Source organism: Lynx canadensis, chromosome C2, assembly GCF_007474595.2.
Source record: "Lynx canadensis isolate LIC74 chromosome C2, mLynCan4.pri.v2, whole genome shotgun sequence".
Classification (NCBI taxonomy): Eukaryota; Metazoa; Chordata; class Mammalia; order Carnivora; family Felidae; genus Lynx; species Lynx canadensis.
Window position 1 is genome coordinate 45458822 of NC_044311.2, and position 12188 is coordinate 45471009.

Below are 12188 nucleotides of genomic sequence, written 5' to 3' on the forward strand. Positions count from 1 at the left end.
CTCTTGCTATCTGTATGGCTTTAGACAAGTTATTTGACTTTGCTGTACCTCAGTTTATTCATCTGTGAAGTCGGGATACTTTCATATCTTTACCATATTAAGACTTCTAATCTATGAAAATAGTATACTACTCCACTTATTTAGACCTTATTTCTCTTCCCATTGTTTAATTCCCAAAAGTGGAATGCCTGAATCCAATGCTATGATCATTTGATTGATTGATTGATTGATTGATTGATTTATAAGTTTATTTTTTTTTGAGAGAGAGAGAAAGCATGCATGCATGAACAGGGGAGTGGCAGAGAGAGAGAGGGAGGGAGGGAGAGAGAGAGAGAGAGAGAGAGAGAGAGAGAGAATCCCAAGCAGGCTCTGTGCTACAGAGGCTTGACATGAGGCTTGATCCCATGAAACATGAGATCATGACATGAGCTGAAATCAAGAGTCAGACACTTAACCCACTGAGCCACTCGGGCACCCCAAATGGCATGGTCATTTTAAAGACTTTAGATACATATTCCAACTTTCATTGTTGTTTGTAAGCGTCCCTTGCTCAACCTGTCTTATTCCTTTAATTCTCAAGTTGGAATTCATGGTTCTACTCTTTTTAATAAAGAAAGTGCTGCCTTTACTTCCTTACCATTCTCTCCATTTTCAGTTGGATACTGATTAGGGTTCTATGGATAGAAAGGGCTGGCCTCTGGAATATACCAAGAGTCAAGAATGTGATTCAACCACATCCAGAGGAAGCCACCACTCTCTTGGGAATTGTATCAAGACTTAGAGCAGGAGGCCTGGGTGTAAGAAATGAAGTACAAAGGAAAAATGGGACTGGGGGATCCTGGGCCAGGCTGGAGGGACAGGGCAGGGGAGGGGTACAGAAATATGTGGAATCTGGGATTGTCCTTTTCTACAGTCTTATGCCTTTGTCCCTACCTCATGGCATGTGAAATCACCCAAAACTCCTGTTCCAAGACTTTCCCTACTGCAGCAAAGGATTGGGGCTGAATACGGAGTCTCAGGCAGCAAAAGGTCTGCAGCAGCAAAAGGAAGGAGTAAGAGCAAAGCAAGGATAGTTGGGGAGAAGGAGGGTTTTGCAACCATGTGGTGGGGGCAGTGGGTGATGGTGGAGGGTCCAAAATCACTCATCTGTGAAGGAAGTATACTACATAAATGCAGAAACCTGTGGTCTGAATCCATTTGTATTCTTTGTGGATAATTTAAAAAAATAATACCAATGATTTCATGAGAGAGGCTAGTATCTCTTCCAAACATAGACATCAGTATGTAAAAACTTAGTGTTATTAACATTTGCTGTAGTTTCCCAGAAAGCTATGACTGATCAATCAGCCTTATAGTCAAATTTGAAAATGCTGGGCTTGCAAAGGTTTTGACTAGCTGGCAAAATTATTCCCAGACTTTCTTCTTGCTGTTTTCTTATGATGATTCATAGACAGAAATCTGGAAATAAACTTTTAGAACCTTTTGATTTTTTTTTAAAGCAAAATCTCTTTAGTGTTTAATTAACCTTACCCCTGAAAAGCTCTTCCTTAGGATTAAGTTAAATCCTTTATGCTTTAATTATCATTCATTCTCTTTAGTTCTACTTTCTGTGAAGATGGAAATTTCCTGATTACATTCCTTCCTAAAAGAACGCTGCCAATCCATAGAAACTAGAAGATGGCTGATACATTCTCTTTTTGTTCTTCGGTGGTGTAGTGAGGAGAAGAGGGTGTCAGGCTCAGGGTCAAGTTCCAAGGCCTCCCCCATGACTTCATAACTTTGGAAAAGTTAGACAGTCTCTCTGAGCTTCATGTGCTGTGGCTCCTTTGACTTACTTCATGGAATCATAATGAATATGACTTATGTGAAAACTCCTAATCTTTAACCAATGTTTTCTTACTTCCTATATGTTAAAAATACTCCTTTACAGCCTACAGAATGGGAGAAGATATTTGCAAATGACATATCTGATAAAGAATTAGTCTCCAAAATCTATAAAAAACTTATCAAACTCAACACCCCCAAAACAAATAATCCAGTTAAGAAATGGGCAGAAGACATGAATAGACATTTTTTCCAAAGAAAACATCCAGATGGCTAATAGACACATGAAAAGATGCTCAACATCACTCATCATCAGGGAAATACAAATCAAAACCACATTGAGGTACCACCTCACACCTGTCAGAATGGCTAAAATTAACAACACAGGAAACAACAGATGTTGGCAAGGATGCAAAGAAAGGGGGAAACCCTCTTATACTGTTGGTGGGAATGCAAACTGGTGCAGCCACTCTGGGAAACAGTATGGAGGTTCCTCAAAAAGTTAAAAATAGAGAAAGGGAGACAAAACAAAACAAAACAAAAAAACCACCACCACAACCATCATATGTTATAAATAAAATTACTTTCTTTAAAAAAAAAATTTAAAAATAGAACTACCCTATGACTCAGCAATTGCACTACTAGGTATTTACCCAAAGGGTATAAAACTACAGACTCGAAGGGGTACATATAGCTCCGATGTTTATAGCAGCACTATCAACAATAGTCAAATTAAGGAAAGAGCCCAAATGTCCATCAACTGATGAATGGATAAAGAAGATGTGGTGTGATACACACACACACACACACACACACACACACACACACACACACAAGGTAATATTACTCAGCCATCAAAAAAAATGAAATCTCGCCATTTGCAACAACATGGATGAGGCTAACAACATTGATTGTGCTAAGCGAAATAAGTCAGAGAAAGACAAATACTGTATGACTTCACTCATATGTGTAATGTAAGAAACAAAACAGATGAACACATGAGAAGGGAAAAGAGAGAGAGAGGAAAACAAACCATAAGAGACTCTTAACAATAAGAGAACAAACTGAGGGTTGATCAAGGGAGGTGGGTAGGGGGATGAACTAGATGCATGATGGGTATTAAGGAAGGCACTTGTTGGGATGAGCACTGGGTATTATATGCAAGTGATGAATCACTAAATTCTACTCCTGAAACCAATATTATACTATATATTAACTAACTAGAATTTAAATAAAAAATTGAAAACTAATTCTCCTTTAAACATTTTCTTTTTTCATGGCTTTATATATTTTGACAGTGGCATCATGGGCATCATAGAGCCAGAAGTCAAAGTCCTAAAGTGAGAAAATATAGATATTGGTCCCAAACAGTCCCTCAGTCCGTGTGGCCTTTGATTGGTCATTTAGTCACTGGTGTGAGCCCCATTCCTCATCTGAAAGACCTTAAAGACCAGTGTAGTGTAATGGGAAATACATATTTGGTCATTGTCCCCAGTTACTGGCACAGAGCTCTTTAAAGTCCTTGGAATTTCCTGAGTAACAAGAGTGATAGGACCATCTTTTGTTCTAATGAGGCTTGGCTGGGCTTCTAGATGGCTCTGGGATGGAGACTTGTCACCAGAAAGACCAAGCCTTAATGGGAAGTCTAGGACTTTCAACCTTAGCTTCCAACCTCCATGGAGGGGATATGGGCCAGAGATCAAGTTGATCACCAATGGCCAAGGACATGATCAATCATGCCTGTGTAATGAAACTTCTGTACAACTCCTAAGCATCCATTTGCCATGAAGGTGGAATACCCCAATTCCACTAGGGACAGAGATTCCTGTACTTGAGACCCTTCTGAACCCCACCTTATGTACCTCTTCACCTACATGTTAATTTATATTCTTTATAATAAACTAGTAATGTAAGTAAAATGCTTTCTGAGTCCTTTGAGATGTTCTAGCAAATTACTGATTCTGTTGAGGGAGTCATGAGAAGCCCTGGTTATAGCCAGTTAATCAGAATGATCTGACACTTGTGACTGGAGCCTGAACTGAAAACATTTTTGTGGAACTGAGCCCTTCAACCCACAGATTTGAACTCTAGTTAGTTAATATCAGAATTGAGTTAATTATAATTGGACACCTAGTTCACCTAGTTGGAGAATTGGAGAACTGGTTGGTGTCGGGGAAAAAAAAACTTTCACTTGGTGTCAAAAACAACTTGGCAACCAGCATTTAAAGTACATATCCTGGAGTCAGGCTGCTTGGGTAGGAATTTTTGCTTCTTTACTATATTAGTTTTCTATTACTGACTAACAGATGAGCATAGATTTAGCAGCTTGAAACAACACTCATTTATTATTTCATAGTTTCTATGCATCAGGAGCCCCATCATGGCATAAACGGGTGCTCTACTCAAGGTCTCGCAAAGGTGCAATCAAGGTGACCTCCAGTTCCCATGAGGTTCAGGTTCCTCTTCTAAGTTCATATAGTTGTGGCAGAACCCATTTCCTTGTGATTATAGAACTAGTTTCTTCCAGACAAGCAGAAAAAGGGAGTCTCTGCTGCTTCAAGTCTCTGATTCTGGGCAAAGTCCCAGCTTCCTTAAAAAGAACTCACTTGACTAGGTTCAGCCCACCCAGGATAATCTCCCTTTTGGTTAACTGAAAGTCAAACTGATTAGGGGCATTAATTACGTCTGCAAAATCCTTTCACCTTTGCTGTATAAGGTAACATAATCATGGAGATGGTAGCCCATCACCTTTGCCATATTCTGTTGGCTTATTCAGATTGTCTTTCTTCTTGTGAGTTTTGGCAGGTTGTATCTTCCAAGGAATTGGTCCATTTCATCTAGATTATCAAATTTGTGAGCATAGAGTTGTTCATAGTCTTCCTTTATTATCCTCTTTTTTTTTTTTAATTTTTTTTTTTAAATTTTTTTTTTTCAACGTTTATTTATTTTTGGGACAGAGAGAGACAGAGCATGAACGGGGGAGGGGCAGAGAGAGAGGGAGACACAGAATCGGAAACAGGCTCCAGGCTCTGAGCCGTCAGCACAGAGCCCGACGCGGGGCTCGAACTCACGGACCGCGAGATCGTGACCTGGCTGAAGTCGGATGCTTAACCGACTGCGCCACCCAGGCGCCCCTTTATAATCCTCTTAATGTCCATGAGATCTGTAGTAATGTCGCCTCTTTTATTTCTAATATCAGCCATTGTGTCCTCCCTTTTTCTTAGTTAGCCTGGCTAGAGATTTATTGCTTTTATTGATCTTTTCAAAGAGCCAGTTTTTGGTTTCATTGATTTTTTTTCCCTTATTGATTTCCTGTTTTCAACTGCTCTAATTCTTATTATTTAGTTTTTTCTCCTTACTTTAAATTTAACTTGCTCTTCTTCTAATTCCCTAAGGTGGAAACTTGGATTATTGATTTTAGATCTTCCTTGTTTTCTGATATATGTATATTTAGTGCTATAAATTTCCCTCTAAGCATTGCTTTTGCCGCATCCCACATGTAAGTTACATTTCATTTTCATTTAGCTCAAAATATTTTTCTTTCTCTTGAGATTTCTTCTTTTTTTAAAAAAAATTTAAAACATTTTATTTTATTTTTTGGGAGACAGAGAGAGACAGAGTGTTATCAGGGGAGTGGCAGGGAGAGAGGGAAACACAGAATATGAAGAGGCTCAAGGCTCTGAGCTGTCAGCAAAGAGCCTGATGGGGGCTCAAACCCATGAACGTGAGATCAGGACCTGAGCTGAAGTTGGACGCTCAACCAACTGGCATCCCTGAAAACTCTTCTTTGATTCATGTGTTATTTAGAAGTGCATTGTTTAATCTCCACATATTTGGGGATTTTCCAGCTATCTTTCTGTTACTGATTTCTAGTTTAATTTCATTGCGGTCTGTGAGCAGACATTGTATAATTTTTCTTTTTCAAATGTTTATGTATTTGAAGGGGCGCAGGGAGGGGCAGAGAGAAAGGGAGACAGAGGACCCAAAGCAGGCTCTGCGCTGAGAGCTGAGAGCCCGATGTGGGGCTCGAGCTCATGAGCCATGAGATCATGACCTGAGAGAAAATCAGATGCTTAACTGACTGAACTAACCAGGTGCCCCTGATTTTTATTCTTTTAAATTTGTTAAGTTTTGTAACAACTCTGAGAGGTCAGCCAGTTAACTGGGCAGGAGTGTTTTATTGCCCAGAATGTGGCCTATCTTGGTGAATGTTCCATATGAGCTTGAGAAGAATGTGTGTTCTGCTATTGTTGGATGAAGCAGTCTATAGATATTAATTATATCCAGTTCATTGATGGTGCTGTTGAGTTCAACTATGTCCTCCCTGATTTTATGCTTACTAGATCTTTTCATTTCTTTTTTTTTTTTTTTTTAATTTTTTTTCAACGTTTTTTTATTTATTTTTGGGACAGAGAGAGACAGAGCATGAACGGGGGAGGGGCAGAGAGAGAGGGAGACACAGAATCGGAAACAGGCTCCAGGCTCCGAGCCATCAGCCCAGAGCCTGACGCGGGGCTCGAACTCACGGACTGCGAGATCGTGACCTGGCTGAAGTCGGATGCTTAACCGACTGCGCCACCCAGGCGCCCCATAGATCTTTTCATTTCTGAGAAAGAGGTATTGAAATTCCCAACTATGATAGTGGATTCATCTATTTCTTCTTACAGTTCTATTAGTGTTTGCTTTGCATAGTTTGATGTTCTGTTGTTAGGTGCATAAGAACTATTTTTGTTTTCTTGGAGAACTGATCCCTATATCATTATGTTATGGCCTTTTTTATCCCATGTCCCATTGATAAATAAGTCATAGTTCCCACCAACACTCAAGGGAGGGACAATACACCTGTAAGGGGGGAGAGGGTCATGCTAGGGTGTGTCCACTACATGTACATGCTGGCAGTGATCTTGGGTCAATCATTTCACCTATGTGCTCAGTTTCTACTCTTGTAAAATAGGTACAATATTAACTATCTCACTGATTCATGATGAGGATTCATTAATTAATACCTAAGACGCATTTAGAATAGCACCACATAGCAAGTATTTAATACTTTGGGCCATTTCTCTTCCCATGGGGCCGATTGCTGCCAATTTCTAGTACCTCTGGCCACCTGGCTAGAGTTGTTACAAAACTCAGGGGGAGGAGAGATCTCTGTTAACTGAAAAACACCACACAAATGAGATGGATTATTGTTTTCCTCATTCTTTTTTAAATTTATTTTTAATGTTTATTTAGTTTTGAGAGAAAGAACAGAGTGCGAGCAGGGGAATGGCAGAGAGAGAGGGAGACACAGAATCTGAAGCAGGCTCCAAGTTATCAGCACAGAGCCCAATGCAGGGCTCAAACTCATGAACCATGGTATCATGACCTGAGCCCAAGTTGAATGACTAACCGACTAAGTCACTCGGGTGCCCCTTGTTTTCCTCATTCTTTAACAAACATAACTTTTCACCTACTTTCCTACGATTGTGCAATGACACATAATTGTCTGTTTATATTTGTGGAAGTAGAGGTTCCACATCAATTGATCTTGTTGGTGTTTCACACTTGCCTGCTTTGAGATATTTTCTGTCTTGTTTTAGAGGCTGCTCAGGGTCAGAAAGGTCATGGAACAGCGAATAATGATATATGGCTTTGCTGAATCTGCTGTGTGATCTTATGGAAGTCACTACCCCTCCCTGGGCCTGAGGAGGCAAAATAAGATGATGGACAACACTAGATAATCACCTGATAACCCCTTCAGTGCTTACCTTCTCTGATTTGTCAATTCTACACAATGCCATCCAGAATCTCTTGACTCAGGTCCATGAGCCCTCTTTATTTATAGGCTATTTGGGGTTTGGTGATACTTTGTACTCTTCCCTGGACTTGGGATTATTCAGTTTTCTATGGAACCAAGAAAACCCCGTTAGAGACAGCAGAATTGATTCTCAGGAATGTGATTCCAGGAACCAGAAGCAAAGCAATGCTAACAAAATCAAAAGCCAGGCAAAATTAACAGATGCTCCGAGTAATGAGCAAGGTGCAGAAAGGTTTTTCATAATGACTGCCTCCGTAGAGTATAAATAGGAACGCATCCCTTCCCTCCCCGTCTCCCCTCACACCATCTGTTATTTGTGTCAGGCAGTCAGTAATTGCTATATGTGACCCTTGTTGTTGGTAACAGGGACAACACTGTGCATTGCAGTTTTCTTTGCTTTCACCCATCTCCTGGCAGCTGTGGCTATAAGGTTTGTGTCTATCCGAAGATGGCAGATCAGGATTTCCTTGGCTCTTGTAACTAAATATAAACAAATCACTCACCCTCCCTATTGGGAAATAAGTTATAAATAACAAGTCAGAGCAATCTTTCATCAGAGAGGCTGTGGTTACTAGGAGACGGGCACTGCTGTCAGGCTAGCTGTTGTCATTACGTATCCATATGGCATTGAATGTAAGCTCTGGTTCTCTGTCTTTGGCCTTTCAAATGGTTCTTGAGGATACTATTCGTGCATATTATTCAACTCTTTTGTGCCTTTTAAGAGACGAAAGCTCGGGTTCTAATTTGGCCTCTGTCAACAGCATGCTGTGTGACTTGGGTGAATCCATTCATCTCTCTGGTCTTCAGTTGAAGTCCCAGTAAAAGAGATGGGAAGGTCGGCTGGGTCAGGGATTGGCAAATTATGGCCCACTGGCCAACAAATCTGGTCTGCTGTCTGTTTATGTGTGGCTTGTAAGCTAAGAGTGTGGTTTTACATTTTTAAATGGGTGAAAACAAATGAACAGAATAATATTTCATGACACAAAACATATGGTGTCATAGTATAATATAACAATATATAGTTGTGAGATGTAATATGTAATGATATACAAAACTATTTCATGAAAATAATGATTTTCCAATTTGTAGCCACAAATAAAGTTTTATCAGAACACAAACACACTTACTTGTTTACCTGCCCTCTGTGATTGCTTTCACACTCAGTAGCAGAATTGAATGGTTTCGGCAGAGGCCATGAAGACTGCAAAGCCTAAAGTAATTACTATCTGTTTTTTTACAGAAGAAGTTTGCTGACCCCTGAGCTAGGTTGTCTCCTAGGTCCCTGTAACTCCATTTTATAAATTGACTAATTCTTAGCACAGCTCCCCCTTATCCTGGGAAGGGAACTCCAGGCTTCAGGTGAACCACGTCTGGGCTGCTCTTACAGGAAATCTGGCACTTTCAATGAATCCTGATTACTGCCCTAGATAATGGGTGCCCTGAAAAGACTAGAAACATCTTGGCCCAAGACAGGATGGGGCGCTGGCCTCTGGCCCTGCCCTCACTCGGCATTGGTCTAGGTCTGGGGACCAGGGTAAGGAGTCACAGGTTTGTCCTGGGAGTTGAGACCTATAGTGGTTCTGGACAAAGACTCCTACAGGCCTAGTGAAGAGATGGGCTTCTAGGATGTCCCTGATATGACAGAGAACCCAAATAATTGTGGCTTAAACGAACCAGAAGCTCAAGGGTCTTTTCCATAAAACTCCAGGTAACTGATACGTTAAAGACATCAACTGATTGCAATCTATGGATTTTATCTGGATCCTGCAAAAAGCACTTATGAGATATTGGGGAAATTAAACACTGCATGTTTAAAAATAATAAAGAATTGTTGATTTTTTTAGGTGTGATAAAGGTATTATGATCATTTTTTTTTAAGAGTCCTTATCCTGAGATCTGTACCAAAATGTTTATGAATGAAATGATTGATGTCTGAAATTTGCCTCAATCCAGTTGGGGAGGGTTGAAAGTGGGTGAGGGCGTATAGATTAAAAAAAAAAAAAAATGGTCAGGAGTCAGTAGCTGAAAATGTATAATAGGTTCATAGGGATTCATTATATTACATTCTCTAATCATGGATCTATTTGAAATTTTCTATAATAAAAGTTTAAAATATTTAATGTTTATAACCAGTGATCAAAAATTTGTACCTAAAAGGAATTTCATTTATGAAAAATCTCATACAAGTGCCAAAAGTATATAATTACAGCCATTGTAGCTGTAATTTGTAATAGAAATACTTCGAAGCAAACTTTCCTATGAGAAAAAAACTCCTTGGGGAGAAATGGTTGTGTTAAAAGTTCCAAGCATTTAAAAATTTCAATTGGGGCGCCTGGGTGGCTCAGTCGGTTAAGCGGCCGACTTTGGCTCAGGTCATGATCTCGCGGTCCGTGAGCCCGAGCCCCGCGTCGGGCTCTGTGCTGACAGCTCAGAGCCTGGAGCCTGTTTCGGATTCTGTGTCTTCCTCTCTCTGACCCTCCCCCATTCATGCTCTGCTCTGTCTCTCTCCGTCTTAAAAATAAATAAACGTTAAAAAAAAATAAAAAAAAAATTTTCAATTAATGGAATACATTTTATTAATAAACGTTTTATTGATATATGATCATTTGAAAGTTTAAACTAGATAAATAAAGAAGACACAGAAATTACCACTAATTCCCTAGTCAATCAACTTTTTTTAAAATTTTTTTTTTTATTTAAAAAAATTTTTTTTAACATTTATTTATTTTTGAGACAGAGAGAGACAGAGCATGAACAGGGGAGGGGCAGAGAGAGAGGGGGACACAGAATCCGAAGCAGGCTCCAGGCTCTGAGGGGTCAGCACAGAGCCCGATGCGGGGCTCGAACTCACGGACTGCAAGATCATGACCTGAGCCGAAGTCGGATGCTTAACCGACCGAGCCACCCAGGCGCCCCCAACTTTTTTTTTTTTTAAGCCTATGCATCCATCATGGAAACATTTACCATGTACCAGGTGCCTACTATGATACTATGCATGATACATGGCATTTTATTATTTCTTCAATATAATTGTTGTAAAATTATTTCTTGGACCTGAAAATAAATCTGGGTTCTCCGTGATTAGTCTAGTGGCTTCTCAATCATCAGGCACCTGGGCCTCAGGCCACAGTTACTTCTGTTGTGTGGCTCTGCCATTCTCATGCTTGGCTTGCACCTCATAGTTCAAGATGGCTGCTTCGCCTCCTGCCATCGACTCTGCATTCCAGGGTGTAGGAGAGGGAGAAAGGTAAAGGGCATGCCCTTTAAGGGGATGACACAGATTTTGCCCTGTGTCACTTCTGCTTCTCTTCCACAGGCCAGAATCATGTGGCCATTAATTGGAAGGGAGTTTGGAAATACAGTCCTTAGCTGGGCAGCCATTCATTCTCCTAGGAATGTTTTTACTACACGGTTAGGGCAGAATAGCTGTTGGGGCACAGTGACTAGCTTCTGCCATGGCTGTTTATGTTTACATTTATGTTTGTATGCAGACTCCAGGAGTCTCCCTCTGGATCTGAGTTTAATGTTTTGCCTTTCCCTCACCTCCATCTGCATTCTGGCTTCTCTTCCCTTTTCCTCCCTATCTTCTTGGAAACAGCTTGGTGTGGGAATCCATGTGACCACATTCCTTCAGGTCTGGTGGTTCTGATCCAGACACCCACCCTCCCGTTGTTCACGCATTCCTATCCGTGCAGTCACTCGTCTCCCCTGCCGCCACCTCCCAACACCCACACCCACGCCCACAGGCACATATTTGGTGTTGTAGTTCAGGAGGCATGGGTTTTTAGTCCTGCCTCCGTTATTTAGTCCGTATGTAACCTTGGGTAGGTCTCCTCAGCTTTGTGAGCCTCATCTTCCTCACATGGAAGAAAGCATCATCGCGTCACAAGAAAGAACCCTTGCCTAGCCTCCCTTCTGTGATGACTGAGGATGTGAAGCGTCATGAGGAAGTGCCTGGGCTTTAATAAAGAAGAAGCCACATTACTGGAAAGTAATGAATGGAGGGAACCCTTGTGCACTGTACTTTCCCTGAATCTGATCTCACCGACCTTCTCACAGAGGGAGCCTCTAGGGGCCATATGTCGCACATGACACATCCCAGTCACAGCTGGGTGATCCTGACACAGAATCTTGTCCTGAATAGGCTTGATTGTTTCCTTTGGAAACATGCATTTGGACTTAAGGGTCAGGTGATGGTGATAGTTAGTGGTCGAGGTGTGTAGGGACTTTCCACAGTCCCTCAGGTCCCGGAGTCTTCTCTGAGCCTTGGAAGTCAGCAAGCCTTTGTACTCTGGGAGATACCTTATTTCTTCAATACATTTCACTTCTTTGCTTAAATTTGTTACAGTGGTTTCTCTTCTTAGCTAAGCATTTTGATTATTGGGAAATCTGGCAAAATTTAACATTTGGCACCCTCATCTTAAAAATCTGTGCCCTTTCACCCTCTCGCAAAGTCAAAGGTCAGTTGTGGTTCTTCCTGGGGTCATGCTTTTCCCCCAGTCAAAATCAGCCATTTAGAAAAGGCTCCAACAGCAATCACTGACGCTGTAAAAAACATGAAGAG